Below are 12,755 nucleotides of genomic sequence, written 5' to 3'. Positions count from 1 at the left end.
GTGATCCTTTATCCGGAAACGAAGCGACCAGTGCTTCGCGTCGCTTCTGCCTTTGACGCTCCGTGAGTTCGCTTCTGAAATCTTTCTCTTCATGCTCTCATTTCTTTCTGTTGTTTACGGCTCCTACTTACCATGTTTTATTTTCTCTCGTCAGATCCTCCTCTCAGTCTTCGCTGGTTTCATTCTCAACCGGCTTCGTGAATCCATCTTATTTGTCTCCCATTCCGGACAGATCCCCATCTGAGTAAGTTCCCTTTCTCTAGGATTCCCTTGAATATTTTATCAGATCCTCCTCTCCTGTTATCCTTCCAGACTCTCCCGACTCGCCCGAAGCTGTCCTTTTCAGCCAGGTTCCAGATCCAAACTTTCCCTCAGTCCTATTCGGGTGAGAGTGTTCCCATTGATATCTCTTTCCTTTTCCTTCTATGGGCCCTCCTCTAACCTAACCCTCCTCTAACCTGCTCCCTATTTCTTCACTTTTCATTCCTGCAGACAAGGTGTCTTGTGTGATTCCCGGGGGTTCCTGTCAGAGACGTCCAACCTTCCATCGTAAAACCTGATCTACACGAGCTGGGATTTCGTCCAGGGTTTTCTTCCCATTGAGGGTTTCCCTGGGAGTCCTGCCCGCTCTCCTGGGTTACATTACCCTGGGCTGAGTGGCCAGGGCTATCACTGGGAAATCTTCACAGCTGCTTAATCCTCCCAGTTGGAGTCATCGATTGCCAAGGTGAGCTGTGTGTGAGCTATTACTTGATTTAATTCTACAACAGCTTACTCAGATTTACACAGTTCCCTAACAGTAATAACAGGCCATGTTTTTAGTCCGAGAAGTGTCCCTGAGATGGGGGGTCTGTGAGGTCTTGCGTTCTGACAATGGTCCCCATTTTGCAAATGAATTATTTCAGCACATCACAACCTTGTTGGGAATAAAACATAAGCTTGCTTGTGCATATCATCCGCAAGCCAATGGAGTGTGCAAACTCCTCAATGGATTACTGAAGGAAAGCATCACAAAAATCCAGCAGTGCACCAAGAGGAAATGGTTGCACTGCTTGTCCCTGGCCCTGTTTGAGCTGAGGAATAAACCCGGCTTGGACCACCACCTCCCACCCCACGAGGTGGCGACAGGGCACCGCATGCGTCTACCCCTAGCCCCTCCTATCATGGCAGTTAGGGATTGCAAAGGGACTGTAGAAGTCTTTGGGGCAGAGATGTATGAATATGTGAATTCACTTGTTTCTAGCACTTCTTTTTATCTCTCAACAGATTCAACGGATTCAAGGGAAGGCAGAAGACGGTCAAGACAAAGATGACAGCAACCAAGACACAACAAAGGAACAACTTGTTAGGGTGGGAGACTGGGTCCTTTTGAAAAACTTAACGAGGCGCTGTAATGCCTTGCGCTTCACGGGGCCTTACATCGTAGAAGCAGAAGCGGAGAGAGCGATCAAACTCGAGGGCTGGTTGGCTCGGTACCATTTGCAAGATATAAAATCCTACAGGTAATTGTTGATGTGTGACTAGTGTAAGATAGGATTATAGGAGTAGATGTTGACTACCCCGAAGCATTGTCCCATCAGTACATTCACGCTATGCGGAGGACCACCTACAGTAGACTGCGGCCACCCTAAGTATACTATTATGCGTTTATTGAGTGCGTAGCTCAAACATACTCACAACTTCACCATATTCTACCAACCCTCAGACACTGGTCAGTACGTAAGATATGGGAAGAAATGTTCGCATGGGCATTAAATGTTTACCTAGTTCGCTGAGCTTAAGATACTTACACGAACTAACACAATAACGCTTTTTTATTTGTGATTCTTAGGCGGGCACCTTTATCAACTCATCTGCTACAGCGTCAATAAGAGAACAGGTAAACATGTTTTTTCAAATAAAGAGTCTTAAAACCTGTGTGGTTATTGCTGTTGTTGGGCATTTTAGCTGTGGTGTTCTGGAACACCCACATTGTTTTGCATGTTTCTGCTGCATCAAATACTAACACTTCCCCAACCCCAGCGGCAAGGACAACTGTGTCAAGTGGTCCCAATGAAGAAGTTAAAAAGGTAAGAAGAGGTAAGCTTAGTGTGGAAACTGATGTAAGTGGGGTTGACACATATCTCACTGAAACCGCACATGTAGCTAACAACATGTGGTATAAACACATGTCTAAAATTGGTAAGGACACAAAAAGGGAGAGTTGATATGTCTGCTCCCTGATCCCGTATGCCTTGGGGGCCTCCAGGACCTTTGCAGCAACCGAAGTACCAGCAGCAAAGGCGCAATGTCTCCTGTACCTCGCTATGTTCCAGCCGAAGGGGAGATTCTAAGGGAAGACGGCAACATTAAGATGGAGATCAAAGGAAACATTCCCCTATGAGGACAACTTCATTAAGACACTACCAATGATGGACAATTATTGGCAGCAGACAGAGGCCTTACGATATGTTTCTGAAGGGCCTGAGAAGGGGGAAATGAAAGAAGTGACGCTACAGTACTTACCATGCAAATGGGGAGTGAAGGAGACCGCGGAGAACCCGGTTGCTGGGAGTGACCACAGGTGTTGGTATATGGCAAAGTATACACGAAGGATGGCTGGGAGGACGGTGTAATGGGGAGTAAAGCAATGACCTTCAGCGGAGCTGCTGTAACCAAGGTCCAAGAAGAAAATGATAAATGCTTCAAGGAATGGGCCAGGAGTGCAAGCTTGCTAACCTGGGTAGACAAGGAAGATGGGCCACTCACAATTATTCCGCTGACCACACCTGCCTTATGCTATCAGCACGATGGCACCAATGAAGTGGGGTAGAACGAAGGATGCAGAAGAATAGAGAAGATACAACAAATGGGAATAAGATCAGCAGTACTGATGGACCACTATTGGGCCTGTGGTTCTAAAGCATACGAGAAACCTCCTCCGAATTGGGCAGGGTTGTGCTCCTTGGCGCATGTCAACATCCCTTCACTAGTGGTACCCAAAACGTATGTTGACTTAAGCAGATTCCCCAAAATGGACCGAGGCAGCAGCAGGAAGAAGAGGTCGCTGCCATCCACTCAAAACCCCAGGAAGAGGACAACAATTGGGATGAACCAAGTGAAGAGAGTGAAAAGAGGGAACTACTTTTGGGGACGATCTGAGGTGGCACTGGATGAGATACCACCAGCACACAGACTGTTCAGCAGAACTGCAATGTTCCTTTCAGCACTAATACACTCAGGATTTCTGACACACGCAAATGTGAAGTGGCTCCAGATCACAAGATAGGAACTGATGATGACCATAAACTGAACAGTGAACGGCTTCAATGCAATAAAGGAGGAGCTCAGAGCGATATGATTAGTGGCACTACGGCGCCGTAAAAGGCTGCGGCGCCGTTAACCTATTAACGCCTAATTACGAGGTCCCTTTGCGGGACCCGACCTCAACGGCTGGTGTAGACCAGCCGATAATGTAGGGACCCGCAAAGGGACCTTGGTGCTAATTACACCTGCACCTCTTCACAGCTATAGAGGGAGGAGTTTGTGCCAAAATAGGGAGTTCCCGCTATATGTTTAATCCAGGAAACGATGAAGACAACGGTACCCTGTCTGAAGCAGTCACGCAGCTGGCACAAATGCATGCTAAAATGGAAGAAAAATCGAAAGGTACCAAGACAGACAGTAGTTGGTTTTCGTACCTATGGTCCTGGATGCCTTCCTCGTTGTCTGATGGTCTGAAGGTGCTAACGGGAGGATTGGTGATGGGAGTGGCATCATTATGTGGTGTGAAATTCTGTATGGCAAAATGTAAGAAGGAAGCAGAAAATCTAGAAAAACTAGAAAATCGGTGCAACCTAAAGAAGTATGTAGGGAAGTGGGTTTACTGCAAGCCCAAGGGTGGCTGTGTCTACATGTACTGGTCCTTTGAAGATCACGTTAACCACTACGGACACTTGGGTGGCGTAACGAAAGTGGGGCATTTGATGGTCCCTACTGCTCCAATCAGGGACAACTACCGCGAGCGGTACCCAGCCAGTTGGCCATATGCTCCCACAGTAACACGAACCCTGCCAAGAATGGATGAAGAGGCACAAGACCGAGTTGGAGAAAGCCCCATGGACCGACTCGAATAAAGGCAAGGTATTCACGGCTGGTATGGTGCAGGTCGTTAGAGACATCCTGAAGACATAGTCCCATTAGACATGAGGCACACACGCAATCTGCACATCTCATACATACACACCATTCTACATGAAGAACATGTACAGTTTGTTAGATAGAGGACTGTGACACCTACATAGTAGCATGTTGTCATTTCATCATTAGGCTCGCTATAGCACCGCAGAAATGCAAGAAGCAAGAAGAGCTTGTATATGCTTGCTGATGCTCTACGCAACTAACCCGATGGAAGGACAGGAGCACCCAAGGGAACTGACCGACCATAAAGCTCATACTAAAACATGGACTTTATACTGACTCCATACGGGAAGCCAGAACAGGCCTCAGGAGGAAACAGTAGGCCGCAGTGATCGCTGAGAAATCCCAAACTGTAAGGTGCTGCGCTAGCAGAAACACCTCCGGCATAAACCGCAGACTACCAAGGACATCATGTTGCAAAGCGACATTCCATATCCTGAGGCAAGGTAGCATCGGCGGTGGCAGCAATTGTTCCCTGTGAAATACACACTAATTTGAGGCAAATTGAGCCTGAAAGAGTGGTCTCCGGCCACGTGACACAGCCAAGTTATGAATAAGCCAAGACACAGAGGCTGAGAGCGAGCAGCAGCCCCGGGACTGGACAGCGACTTGCAACATAGTTGTTACCTCCCAGACACCGTCTACGATGGGAGTGGAGCGCTCTCATGGCATTAGTCATCTTCACACTATTGTCATACGCAAACACACAGTTGCAATTATGGAAACATAGTAGACATGTACTGAGAACAGGTGGCTTGTGGGCTGGGAACGAAGCTTACCCCAGGCTTGGGGCCCAGCAGCCTGACCAATTAGGACCAAGAGGTTTGGGGGCAGATGGCGAGGGTTGCCACCCAATCACCAAGCTTTTTCACTGTAACACTTTTAGTGTAGCAACTTTCGGGCATGATCCAAATATACCACCTGACACAGAGCTGTCAATGGTAACTCTTCCCTTAGGGACCTATTCTGGACGTACCAGTCAGTGGGCAAATCCAGGGCCCAATAGGTTTGAGGGGAAATCCGCTAGGTGACGATGGTTATTGCGTCACGAGGACACAAACCTGGCCTGCAAGCCGGTCTGTGAGGAGATGTGCCTGAATCTTGTAATGGCATGTGATCCCTGTGTGTTTGCCTAATAAAACACAGTGGGCCTCATTACGACCCTGGCGGAAGACCATGGTGCTATTAGCACCATGGTCCATGCCGGTAAGTTACTGACTCCGCCATGGAGAAAGGGGGAATTACCACCCCATTACAAGGATGGCGGGGCGGTAATTCCCTCTTCCTCCATGGCCCTTCCCATTCCCATTTTTGCCCCATAGGGCTCAATGGGAATGGGGAAGGTGCTAAGTGCCGCAAATTGCGGCACCGTAATTAGCACCAAGGTCTCTTTGCGGGTCCCTACTTTAACGGCTGGTCTACACCAGCCGTTAAGGTCGGGTCCCGCAAAGGGACCTCGTAATTAGGCGCTAATAGGTTAACGGCGCCGCAGCCTTTTACGGCACCGTTAACCCATTAGCGCCTGGGTCATAATGAGGCCCAGTAACTCCTTGCTCCTTGTGTGGACCTCGACTTCTTGGGACCAGGGAGGGAGTTAGGGCCCTCCGCGAGCTGGGAGTTCGCAGACCCTTGGCACAGCTCTGCCGGCCCCAGAAATAACCCTGACAAAATGCATTGAGTGAGAGAACCCTCCAGCAAACGTCCGTTGATGTCCATTGTAAACTCCCTGTTTTAGATAATTGTCAATAAAACAGCACCTTTGACATCTTCCTGAGATGGTTCCATTATTTGATGTCGGAGTTATTCTGCATCCCCATCCATTGCATGCACGATACCCAAAGGGCCCTACGCTCAAAGGTACAGGTGATAACAGGCCACCTCAGGATGTACATGAGGAAGTGAGAGAAAGACACATTGTCAGCCATAATGTAATAGACAACCATTTTGAATTGCACTCATATGCACCTGTCATTGTACTGTTGCCTTTCACTAAGTTCACATCTATCACTGAAACAAAATGAACACTGGATTCGTTACCAGTATTGTTAATTGATTTATTTAACGTGTAAACACCCCTGCTCTCCCACACCCTGATATCCCCACAACCTCATCCCCAACACTCTGCCCTCCCCACACCCTCATGGTATTAGTCAGTCATATGGAAGTCTCTACTTCTTCCTTCCCTTGCCATCTTCCCAGGTTGGAGTGGTGGAACAAGGGATGTGCTGCAGAGAGCGCCTTGGTGGTGGGCTTGCCACACATCACTCTATGGTAGTGGCTGTCACAAAAATGGCCATTCCACCCATAGATGTGCTGGAGGTTGAGGGTTTTAGTTCATGTGGCATTTCCTTAAAAAAAGTATTTATCAAGTTTTTTCTCAAACACAAATAGCCGAAAACATATTACAAAACAAATCATGAGGAACATCAGTGGTACAACATTTTCATATACCTCCTGGAATAGTGCAAAATACACCACTAAGTTCAGTTTTACCTACGAAACAATAGAAAAAGAACAGAAAAATCTGGAAGGCAACCCCAAAAAAGTCAACAAACAAACCAGTAATAGATACCGTATGTTAGAATTGATTTTGAGGTAATTTCCATTTCTATAACCTTTCATGACAAACTGAGAAAGGTTAAGGCCCTCGTATCAAGTCTCAGTAGGTTTGGTATCCCCAAAAGACACTCCAAAACCACCTCCTAGTCCAGTCTACGTGATACTGGCTCTTTCCTGATGTTCTTCCGCCCACAGATCCTTCACCTGTGGAGTCAGCCCGCTCCAGATCAACTGAGGCAATGAAACTTTCTATAGTGTCTCCCAATTTCCCCAAAATATCCCCCATTCTTTATTAACTGTGGACAGGTCATGAGCCAAATATGTTAACGTCTGCATAAAATACACATCCCACACCTTTAACAGCCAATCTGATTTGGAAGGAGTCAACGGTTGTCTCTACTTATGAGCCACTGCAAGCCTGCCTGCCAGCAAAAGGGCCTCTCACCTTCCAGGGAAACAATATTCATCACTATTATTTCCAGCCACTGGGGAATAACTATCAAGCCTTTTATCCAGCTCAAAAACTCCTTCCAGAAAGTCTGTATGATCGCACATGTCCACAACATGTGAGCACGAGTCCCCACCTCACCAAGCCCCTATAACATGTAATGGAGGATCCATGATGCATTTTAGATATGGTCTGGGGATCGCTATGCCACACCTGGAGTAACTTAAAGTTGTGAACCAAAGCATGAGTAGAAAGGTTCCTATGAAAGGTTATCTTGTATATTTTATTGCAAAGAACATCTACAATATCCTGATCAGACAACCAAGTACAATAATATTTGATGTACTGTCTACTCTCTAAACCACTGATATCAAGAATCCTATACAATTTAGAGACAATACCTTTTCTAGTCGTACTTGTGTCCAGAACATTCTCAAAAGGAGTGAGATCCTGCGCCAGTCTTGTCTTCCACCTATGCTCCAAAAGATGTCAGTTAAGTCTCAGATAATCAAAGATCATATTACTATCTTTTCCCAACATCTCTTAAACCTCCATTATAATCCTTAAATTCTCCATCCATGAACAGGTGACATACCCTCTTGAGCGCTGCATCAGACCAGGGCTGTGTAGAATGGAATCTCAACCTCCTCAAACCAAGAGGGGGTCCCAAAAAAGAATTCAAGGGTGACAGCCAAGTAGAGAGCTCCCCTTTACTATCCACCTCTTTCCATAGTGTCCTAAAACACCTCCAAGCTCCTGTGACATCGGACCTCACAGGGATGGACTGAACAGGAGACTATATCAAATCTCTAGCCTTTTTAGTTTGGACCACCCAATCCTCAAGGAATGTCCAATAGGTGCCCAGGCTATCGCGCATATGTTCCAAGAAAACATTACATTGTGCTGCTTTATAATAAGTGAAAACCAAAACCACCATGCTCTTACGGGAGAGTAAGGGTTGTACTTTTAACCCTCTGCTTGTTACCTTGCCATACAAACCCATAGATCCAAAGATAAGGTTCCTTAAAAGAGCTATCCGTTAACGGCGTAGGAGGCGTTGTGACCAGAAAGAGAAGCCTCAGTAAAATATTCATTTTAACAGCCGTCATTTGACCTAACCATGAAAGGGTCAACTTCAACCACCTCTCCGGGTCTGTTTAACTTTCAAAATTGGAACATAATTGAGGTCATAGAGGGAGGTAAGATCCCTGGGGATCAAAATCCCAAGTTATCTCATTGCATGGTTTTCAATAGTTATACCACACAGTACCCTCTGCCCTGCATACTCCATTTCCCCACGTTTATCTTTAGACCTGCTATTTCCCCATAAGCCACAATAATCAACATCAATTCCTGGAATGATTCCTTAAGGTCCTTTTTTATAAATAAACCAAGCTATCCATAAATGAGGAAAGTTTGTACTCAACACCCCTACATTCAATACCTCTAATGTTCGGGTTCAACCACCGCCAAGGGCTCTATCACCAGAGCATGCAGTAGAGGGGTCAGAGGAGAACCCAGACTAGTACCTTTAGACACTCGAAAAGGTGCTGACATTTGCCCATTCACTGATATCCTAGCAATATGTTCATCATAGAGGAAGGCTATCCACCTTCTAAAATTATCACCAAATCCATATCTTTCTTACAGGGACTCCATAAAACCCACTCAACCCTATTGAATGCTTTCTCCAAATCCAGACAAAGCAGAAATGCATGATGGTGTGCTTGTTGAGCCAAATACATCAAATCAAAAGTCTTCCATACATTATGAGAACCCTGTCGACCCCAAGCAAATCCCACCTTGTCACCATGAATAAGGGATGGGAAAACAGCATCTAATTTATAACCCAGTACCTTAGCAAAAGAAATTCCATCTATATCAAGGGCAATGGGTCTATAGCATGGGTGCACAACATACGTCCCGCGGTCCAGTTGCGGCCCGCCATGCCATTTTGTCTGGCTCGCGAGGCACAAAGACTTTCCTAATGGAGTGCGGCTCGCAAGTAGCATCGGCCGCCCCTCCATTAGGAAAGTCTTGCTTGCCACGCCAGCCGTAGTACCGCTCCACTTACCTCGCCAGCGTTCCAGCTAGCCTGTCTTCCAGCACGTCCGGTAAGTGGTCTGCTTGTTTGTGTTTGTGTGTCGGGTCTGTTATGCCATATGTTTGTGCTGTGTTTGGGGGGGGGGGGTGTCAGGTGTGCATGAATGTTTGTTTTTGTATGTTTTTTGTTGCATTTGTTCCGATGCGGGGGTGAGGAGAGTGTCGGGTGTGCATGAATGTTTGTTTCTGCATTTGTATGTCTGCGCAGTGTATGTTGAGATGCGGGACTGGGGGGGTGTGTCGGGTCTGTATGGGTGTTTGTATTTGTATGTCTGTGAAGTGCATCTTGAGATGCGGGGCTGAGGGGCGTGTCGGGACTGTATGGGTGTTTGTATTTGTATGTCTGTGAAGTGCATGTTGAGATGGGGGTGGAGGGGGTGTCGGGTCTGTATGGGTGTTTGTATTTGTATGTCTGTGCAGTGTATGTTGAGATGCGGGACTGGGGTGTGTGTCGGGTCTGTATGGGTGTTTGTATTTGTATGTCTGTGAAGTGCATGTTGAGATGCGGGCTGAGGGGCGTGTCGGCACTGTATGGGTGTTTGTATTTGTATGTCTTCAGTGTATGTTGAGATGCGGGGGTGGGGGGTGTGTCAGGTCTGTATGGGTGTTTGTATTTGTATGTCTGTGCAGTGTATGTTGAGATGGCGGGGTGGGGGTGTGTTGGGTCTGTATGGGGGTTTGTATTTGTATGTCTGTGCAGTGTATGTTGAGATAGGGGGTGGGGGGTGTATTGGGTCTGTACGGGTGTTTGTATTTGTATGTCTGTGCAGTGTATATTGAGATGCTGTGGTGGGGGGTTGTGTCTGTATGGTTGCATAGTGTATTGGTGTATGCTTGTGAGTTTGTGTGCTGAGTTGGGGGATGGGGGTTTGGGTTGGTATGGGTGCATAGTGTATTGGTGTATGCTTGTGAGTTTGTGTGCTGAGTTGGGGGATGGGGGGTTCGGGTCGGTATTGTGCATAGTGTATTGGTGTATGTTTGTGTGCTGAGTTGGGGATGGGGGTTTGGGTCGGTATGGGTGCATAGTGTATTGGTGTATGCTTGTGAGTTTGTGTGCTGAGTTGGGGGATGGGGGTTCGAGTCTGTATGGGTGCATGGGGTGGGGGCCATGGGGCATAGTGTTTGGTTGGGTGGTGGGGGCCATGGGACATAGTGTTTGGTTGAGAGGTGGGGGCCATGAGGCATAGTGTTTGGTTGAGGGGTGGGGGCCATGAGGCATAGTGTTTGGTTGAGTAGTGGGGGCCATGGGGCATAGTGTTTGGTTGGGAGGTGGGGGACATGGGGCATATTATTTGGTTGGGTGGTGGGGGCCATGGGGCATAGTGTTTGGTTGGGGGTGGGAGCCATGGGCCATAGTGTTTGCTTGAGGGGTGGGGGCCATGTGGCATAGTGTTTGGTTGGGGGCCAAGGGGCATAGTGTTTGGTTGGGGTGTCGGGCCATGGGGCATAGTTTTTGGGTGAGGGGTGGGGATCATGGGGCATAGTGTTTGGTTGAGGAGTGGTGGCCATGAGGCATAGTGTTTGGTTGGGGGCCATGGGGCATAGTGTTTGGTTGGGGGCCATGGGGCATAGTCTTTGGTTGGGGGGTGGGGGCCATGGGGCATAGTGTTTGGTTGGGTGGTGGGGGTCATGGGGCATAGTGTTTGGTTGGGGGTGGGGGCTATGGGGCATAGTGTTTGGTTGGGGTGTGGGGGCCATGGAGCATAGTGTTTGGTTGAGGGGTGGGGGCCATGGGGCATAGTGTTTGGTTGGGGGTGGGAGCCATGGGGCATAGTGTTGCACTCCAAGAGTGAACCCAATAATAAAGCTAAAACAGGCACAGTTAGGAGATGTGCATCCTTTGCTTTTTGTGGAAACCTGACTCAACGAAGGCCATACTCCTCTTGGGCAACCCAAACAGCAAAGTATAGCAGTCCAAAATAACGGAATGTCCAATCAAGGGTCAATAAAATATATATAATTAAACAGACGATATGCAATAACTAAATAGAAATAAATGATAACAATGGAAAATGTGTAGTACAAAATGTAAGTTTGAAATACAAATAAAAATTGTTACACCTCAAAAACCAATTCTTTTTCCATGTGTTTAATAAAAATTGGGGGTTGAAAAAGCCTTTTGTCATGCCACGCCCCACCGTGCCTACCTCCCCACCCACATTTACTTTTCGGCCCACTATAGCCATCATGTAAGGTACTTGCGGCCCTCTGTCAAAATCAGTTGTGCACCCCTGGTCTATAGGCAGAACAATATGTAGAATCTTAACCCTCCTTCAGATTTACTGTGGGGACTGCACTCATTAATCTGGGCAAGGTATATCCTGTTAAAACACTATTAAACATTCTTGTCGGCACCGGAGCAAGAAGACAGCAGAACATTTTATAAAATCAGACAGTAAAACCATCATCGCCTGGCGTCTTTCCACTCATCATGCTCTTCATTGCTGTAACCCTCTTTTTCTGTTGTAAGGGAATACAAAAGGGAAGAGTTCTCCAGAGGTATTCTAGGACGATCTAGACCTTTCAAAAAAGAATGGATCCATCGAGCATCTCCATCCCATTCTGACCTATACAACGTCTCATAGAATTTCATAAAATCTGCCACTATTTCCCCATTCTCACAGAGCAATTGACCTGTGGTGTCCCTAACACTGTTCACCATCCTAGATGCGCGCTGTTCCCTTAACCTCCATGGCAGTATTCTGTCTGCAGTCTTCCCCCTTTTCATGGTATTTCTGTTTTAAGAATTTAAATTTCCTATCCGTCTCATCAACTAAGGGAGTCCTTAATTCAGCCTTACATAGCCTGATATCAAGAGAAACAGCCGTGTTCACATAACCTTTACCTCGAACCCCAGGTTGCAATTGCTCAATCTTAGCTCTCAAGACGAGTTTTTTCCACTTCCTTTCTCGTTCCTGGTATGATCCGGTCCCTATCAATACTCCACAGATAGAAGCCTTAAACCCATCCCAAAGAATAGGGAGGGTGACCGTCCCATTATCACTGTATTCAAAATATTCCATAATTTTCTGCATCAACTCTGCTCCCACCTCTTTGCATCCCTAACTTCACATGTACCAAATCATGGTCCGACCACGGAACGACACTTTAATGTACTTGGCACCCAACATTACGGTCAATTAAAACCAAATCAATTCTTGAATAGGAACCATGGACCGCAGAATAATGAGAAAAAGGGGGAGAAACCACTTCTGTTGCCTCATACACATCTATCAACCCCAAATCCTTATTTAGCTTGTGAAATGTTTCCAACCGCTCTCCTGATCTTTAGGAATATGAGGAGTCTTCACTTTGGACCTATTTCTGCCAGGGTCTAAGATCATATTAAAATCCTCTTCAATCAAGATTGTTCCTTTCACAAATAATTGGAAGCGATGGACCACTTCTTCCCAAATTTTTAACTGTTCAGAATTAGGGCAAAAAGAGAAAACGGCACTCACAATCA

Source organism: Ambystoma mexicanum, chromosome 5q, assembly GCF_040938575.1.
Source record: "Ambystoma mexicanum isolate Mex_15411 chromosome 5q, UKY_AmexF1_1, whole genome shotgun sequence".
Taxonomy (NCBI): Eukaryota; Metazoa; Chordata; class Amphibia; order Caudata; family Ambystomatidae; genus Ambystoma; species Ambystoma mexicanum.
The sequence above is the reverse complement of the archived record's forward strand: the minus strand, read 5'-3'. Positions refer to the sequence as shown.